Source organism: Bufo bufo, chromosome 2 (genome assembly GCF_905171765.1).
Source record: "Bufo bufo chromosome 2, aBufBuf1.1, whole genome shotgun sequence".
In the NCBI taxonomy this organism is placed as follows: domain Eukaryota; kingdom Metazoa; phylum Chordata; class Amphibia; order Anura; family Bufonidae; genus Bufo; species Bufo bufo.
The window spans coordinates 346,623,427-346,629,752 of record NC_053390.1 but is presented as its reverse complement, the minus strand read 5'-3'; positions in this window follow the sequence as shown (position 1 = coordinate 346,629,752).

Here is a 6,326-nt window from a genome sequence, read left to right as displayed (position 1 = left end):
GTAGGACTTAAAAAGCTCTGCATGTCCTCCATCAACAACACGTCTGTAAAGCGTCCTGTCCTTGCCGGCGTGGTCGTGGTAGGAGGAGGATTACTTTCACATCTTCCCGTTAGATTACCGTTGTGCTGTGACATCACCCTTATACGCTGTGTAAAGCATACTTTTTAACTTGTTTTGGAACTGCTGCATCCTTTCCGACTTCCGGTATTCGGTAACATTTCAGCCACTTTCTGCTTATACCAGGGGTCTAGTAGCGTGGCCACCCAGTACAGGTCATTATCCTTCAGCCTTTTTATATGACGGTCCCTCAACAGGCATGACAGCCTGAAAGACCCCATTTGCACAAGACTGGATGCCGAGCTACTCATGTCCTGTTCCTCGTCCTCACTGATCTCATTGAAGGTCTGTTCTCCCTTCCAGCCACGTACAACACCATGGGTACCAGATAGGTGACAATGAGCACCCTGGGATGCCTGCTGTGGTTGGTCTTCCTCCTCTTCAAAGCCACATTCCTCCTCTGACTCCTCTTCCAGCGTTGCCGCAGGTCCAGCAAGCGATGCTGATAAGGCTGTTTCTGGTAGTGATGGTGACCACAACTCTTCCTCTTCCTCTTCACACTCATCTACGGCCTGATCCAGCACTCTTCGCAGGGCACGCTCCAGGAAGAAAACAAATGGGATGATGTCGCTGATGGTGCCTTCGGTGCGACTGACTAGGTTTGTCACCTCCTCAAAAGGACGTATGAGCCTACAGGCATTACGCATGAGCGTCCAGTAACGTGGCAAAAAAATTCCCAGCTCCGCAGAGGCTGTCCTAGCACCCCGGTCATACAAATACTATGGCTTTTTCTTGTTGGAGCAGACGGTCGAACATTAGGAGTGTTGAATTCGAACGTGTCGGGCTGTCGCAAATCAAGCGCCTCACTGGCATGTTGTTTCGCCGCTGAATATCGGAAAAGTGCGCCATGGCCGTGTAGGAACGCCTAAAATGGCCACACACCTTCCTGGTCTGCTTGAGGACGTCCTGTAAGCCTGGGAACTTATGCACAAAGCGTTGTACGATCAGATTCAACACATGTGCCATGCACGGCACATGTGTCAACTTGCCCAAATTCAATGCCGCCAACAAATTGCTTCCGTTGTCACACACTACTTTGCTGATCTCCAGTTGGTGCGGGGTCAGCCACTGATCCACCTGTGCGTTCAGGGCGGACAGGAGTGCTGGTCCGGTGTGACTCTCTGCTTTCAGGCAAGTCAACCCCAAGACGGTGTGACACTGTCATATCCAGGATGTGGAATAGCTCCTGGGGAGCTGGGGGGGGGGGGGGGTGCAGTTGATGTGGAGCAAGACGCAGCAGCAGAAGAGGACTTAGCTGAGGAGGTTAGCGAAGAGGATGGAGTAGGAGGAGTAGAGGAGGTGGCAGCAGGCCTGCCTGCAAGTCGTGGCGGTGTCACCAACTCCTCCACAGAGCCACGCATTCCATGCTTGGCAGCCGTCAGCAGGTTTACCCAATGCACAGTGTACGTGATATACCTGCCCTGACCGTGCTTTGCAGACCAGGTATCAGTCGTCAGATGGACCCTTGCCCCAACACTGTGTGCCAGACATGCCATGACTTCCTTTTCCACAATAGAGTACAGGTTGGGGATTGCCTTTTGTGAAAAAAAAATTTGTCCGGGTACCTTCCACTGCGGTGTACCAATAGCTACAAATTTTTTGAAGGCCTCAGACTCCACCAGCTTGTATGGTAAAAGCTGGTGGGCTAAGAGTTCCGACAAGCCAGCTGTCAGACGCCGGGCAAGGGGGTGACTCTGTGACATTGGCTTCTTACGCTCAAACATTTCCTTGACCGACACCTGACTGTGGGCAGATGAGCAGGAACTGCTCAAGGTGAGAGGCGGAGTGGCGGATGGTTGAGAGGGGGCAAGGAGGACAGCAGTGGTTGACGTGGCTGAAGATGCTGGACCAGGAGGAGGATGGTGGCTTTGAGTTTCTATGCTGCTTGTACTCATCATGTGTTGATCCCATAGGCGTTTGTGATGTGAGATCATGTGCCTTCGCAAATCAGTTGTACCTAGGTGGGTGTTGGACTTCCCACGACTTCGTTTCTTTTGGCACAGGTTGCAAATGGCATCGCTGTTATCAGAGGCAGACACACAAAAAAAATGCCACACTGCTGAGCTTTGCAATGACGGCATTCTGGTGGTGGCAACAGCATGCGTTGATTGGCGTGCTGTCTGGCTGACCCCGGGTGCCGATACATGCTGTCTGACTGTGCCACTAGCTCCTTGCGACAACCTCTCCTTGCTTCCAACTCGTCTCCTCCTCCTCCTCTCTGTCTCCCCATCTGAACTTTCCCCCTGTTCTTCTTCTCTTCGAGCGGGCACCTACGTGACATCCACGGACACATCGTCATCATCAACAGCTTTACTTGTATCTGACAACTCAGCAAAGGAAGCAGCAGCGGGTACAACATCATCATCATCACACCATACGTCCATGTGTGTAATGCTGCCTGACTGAGACATATCCCTGTTAGGCCTCATGCACACGACCGTTGTGTGCACCCGTGGCCGTTGTGCCGTTTTCCGTTTTTTTTCGCGGACCCATTGACTTTCAATGGGTCCGTGGAAAAATCGGAAAATGCACCGTTTTGCAGCCGCATCCGTGATCCGTGCTTCCTGGCCGTGAAAAAAATAGGACCTGTCCTATTTTTTTCACGGTCAGCGGTTCACGGACCCATTCAAGTCAATGGGTCCGTGAAAGAACACGGATGCACACAAGATTGGCATCCGTGTCCGTCATCCGTGGCCGTAGGTTAGTTTTTATACAGACGGATCCGAAGATCCGTCTGCATAAAGCTTTTTCAAACCGACAGTATATTCTAACACAGAAGCGTTCCCATGGTGATGGGGACGCTTCTAGTTAGAATACACTACAAACTGTGTACAAGACTGCCCCCTGCTGCCTGGCAGCACCCGATCTCTTACAGGGGGCCGTGATCAGCACAATTAACCCCTTCAGGTGCGGCACCTGAAAGGGTTAATTGTACTATCATATCCCCCTGTAAGAGATCAGGGCTGCCAGGCAGCAGGGGGCAGACCCCCCCCCCCTCCCCAGTTTGAATATCATTGATGGCCAGTGCGGCCCCCCCCCCCTCTATTGTAATAATTCGTTGGTGGCACAGTGTGCGCCCCCCCCCCCCCTCCTCCCTCCCTCTATTGTAATAATTCGTTGGTGGCACAGTGTGCGCCCCCCCCCCCTCTATTGTAATAATTCGTTGGTGGCACAGTGTGCGCCCCCCCCCTCCCTCCCTCTATTGTAATAATTCGTTGGTGGCACAGTGTGCGCCCCCCATCGGCCCCCCCTCCCTCTATAGCATTAACAACATTGGTGGCCAGTGTGCGGCCTCCCATCTCCCCCCCCCCCCCTCATTGGTGGCAACGGAGTTCCGATCGGAGTCCCAGTTTAATCGCTGGGGCTCCGATCGGTAACCATGGCAACCAGGACGCTACTACAGTCCTGGTTGCCATGGTTACTTAGCAATAGTACAATAGTAGAAGATTCATACTTACCTGCTGCTGCGATGTTCGTGTCCGGCCGGGAGCTCCACCTACTGGTAAGTGACAGCCTCAGGTCTGTGCGGCGCATTGCTAAATTAACTGTCACTTAGCAGTAGGAGGAGCTCCCGGCCGGACACAGACATCGCAGCTCCCAGGTAAGTATGAATCTTTTACTATTGTACTATTGCTAGTAACCCGCTGCCACCAATGATCGGTGGGGGGGGGGGAGATGGGAGGCCGCACACTGGCCACCAATGTTGTATAGAGGGAGGGGGGGCCGATGGGGGGCGCACACTGTGCCACCAACGATTTATTACAATAGAGGAAGGGGGGGGCGCACACTGTGCCACCAACGATTTATTACAATAGAGGGAGGAAGGGGGGGCCGATGGGGGGCGCACACTGTGCCACCAACGATTTATTACAATAGAGGGAGGAAGGGGGGGGGCGCACACTGTGCCACCAACGATTTATTACAATAGAGGGAGGAAGGGGGGGGGGCCGCACTGGCCACCAATGATATTCAAACTGGGGAGGGGGGGTCTGCCCCCTGCTGCCTGGCAGCCCTGATCTCTTACAGGGGGATATGATAGTACAATTAACCCCTTCAGGTGCGGCACTTGAGGGGTTAATTGTGCTGATCACGGCCCCCTGTAAGAGATCGGATGCTGCTAGGCAGCAGGGGGCAGTCATGTACACAGTTTGTAGTGTATTCTAACTAGAAGCGTCCCCATCACCATGGGAACGCCTCTGTGTTAGAATATACTGTCGGAAATGAGGTTTCACGATCTAACTCATATCCGACAGTATATTCTAACATAGAGGCGTTCCCATGGTGATGGGGACGCTTCAAGTTAAAATATACCATCGGATTGGAGAAAACTCCGATCCGATGGTATAAAAGGGACTCCAGACTTTACATTGAAAGTCAATGGGGACGGATCCGTTTGAAATGGCACCATATTGTGTCAACGTCAAACGGATCCGTCCCCATTGACTTGCATTGTAATTCAGGACGGATCCGTTTGGCTCCGCACGGCCAGGCGGACACCAAAACGACTTTTTTTTCATGTCCGTGGATCCTCCAAAAATCAAGGAAGACCCACGGACGAAAAAACGGTCACGGATCACGGACCTACGGACCCCATTTTTGCGGACCGTGAAAAAAAACGTTCGTGTGCATGAGGCCTTATCTACATCCTGTGGCAATAATGGTTGCGCATCACTCATTTCTACCAACTGATGTGTAAATAACTCCTCTGACAGATCCTCTGCGTGCAAGCTACTGTGCCACCCGATATGAGTGGTGGGCAGTGGGTACAGTACAGTCTGTGGGCCTGACACACACTGGCAGGCAACTGCAATTATATTACAGAGAAAAAATTGTATTACTTTTTTATCTGCAAGCTACTGTGCCACCAGATATGAGTGGTGGGCACTGGCAGTGGGCACAGTACACTCTGTGGGCCTGACACACACTGGCAGGCAACTGCAATTATATTACAGAAAAAAAAATGTATTACTTTTTTATCTGCAAGCTACTGTGCAACCAGATACGAGTGGTGGGCACTGGCAGTGGGCACAGTACACTCTGTGGGCCTGACACACACTGGCAGGCAACTGCAATATATATATAAAAAATAAATAAAAAAAAAGCAGACTGATGTACTAGCCCTAAAAAGGGCTTTTTGGGGTGCTGTCAGGACGCTGTCCTTACAGCAGATGAGTCTTTGAGGACTGCAGTGGACACAGAACACTGGCCTAGCTAACGATTTCCCTATTAAATCAGCAGTAGCAGCACTCTCCCTGCTCTAACTAACACTGCAGCTTCAGAATGAATATAAGATGGATGCTTTCCTTGCTTTTTGATAGGAGGTGGGAGGGTCTGGGATGGAGGGTATGCTGATTGGCTGGAATGTGTCTGCTGACTGTGAGGTACAGGGTCAAAGTTTGCTCAATGATGACGTATAGGGGGCGGACCGAACGCGAACAAGCGATGTTCGCCGGGAACTCTATTGGGGATGAGCGAGTTTATGAAAAGTTCGATTAGTCTGATTTGCCCAATTTTATAAGAAAATTCGCTTCATGACGAATACCTTTGTCACGAAACACAATTTTTTGTAAGTAGCGGGTGCAATGACAGGGAGCTGCAATAGCACCGCCCCCTGTCATTATAGCCCTCAGATGCCACGTTCATGCATGATCGCGGCATCTGAGTATAAAAACAGTGTGAAATTAACATAACAAAAAATTTTGATTAAACTTACCGCCTCCATTTGCTTACGACGGGTCGGCTGCCATCTTGCTTGAAGATCTGGAGCGAAATCTCGCACAGCGCGAGATTACATCATCACTCCGGCCGGCATGGTGACATCATACGTCACCACGCACGGGATTTTGCCCGAGATCTTCAATCAAGATGGAGGGTGGTGGCCTGTCATGAGCAAATGGAGGAGGTAAGTATGATTTTTTTTTTTGTTTGTTTTTTTACACTATTTAAGTTTAAATCGATTCGCTAACACGAAGCACGAGGAAATTCGGCTTCAAGGCGAATCAAATTTATCCTGAAATTCGGATCGAATTCCACTTCATTGGATTCAATTTCGCTCATCTCTATCCGTAATATAAATATCACGTCCTGATAAAAAAAAAAAAAAATGAATTGGAGCTCAGAGACTTCAAGTTAGGCCTCTGCCCCACCTAGTTTGTACAGTTGTGTGTGAAATAACTCATCACACAGTTTTTCCAGCTAAGCCTTTTTGT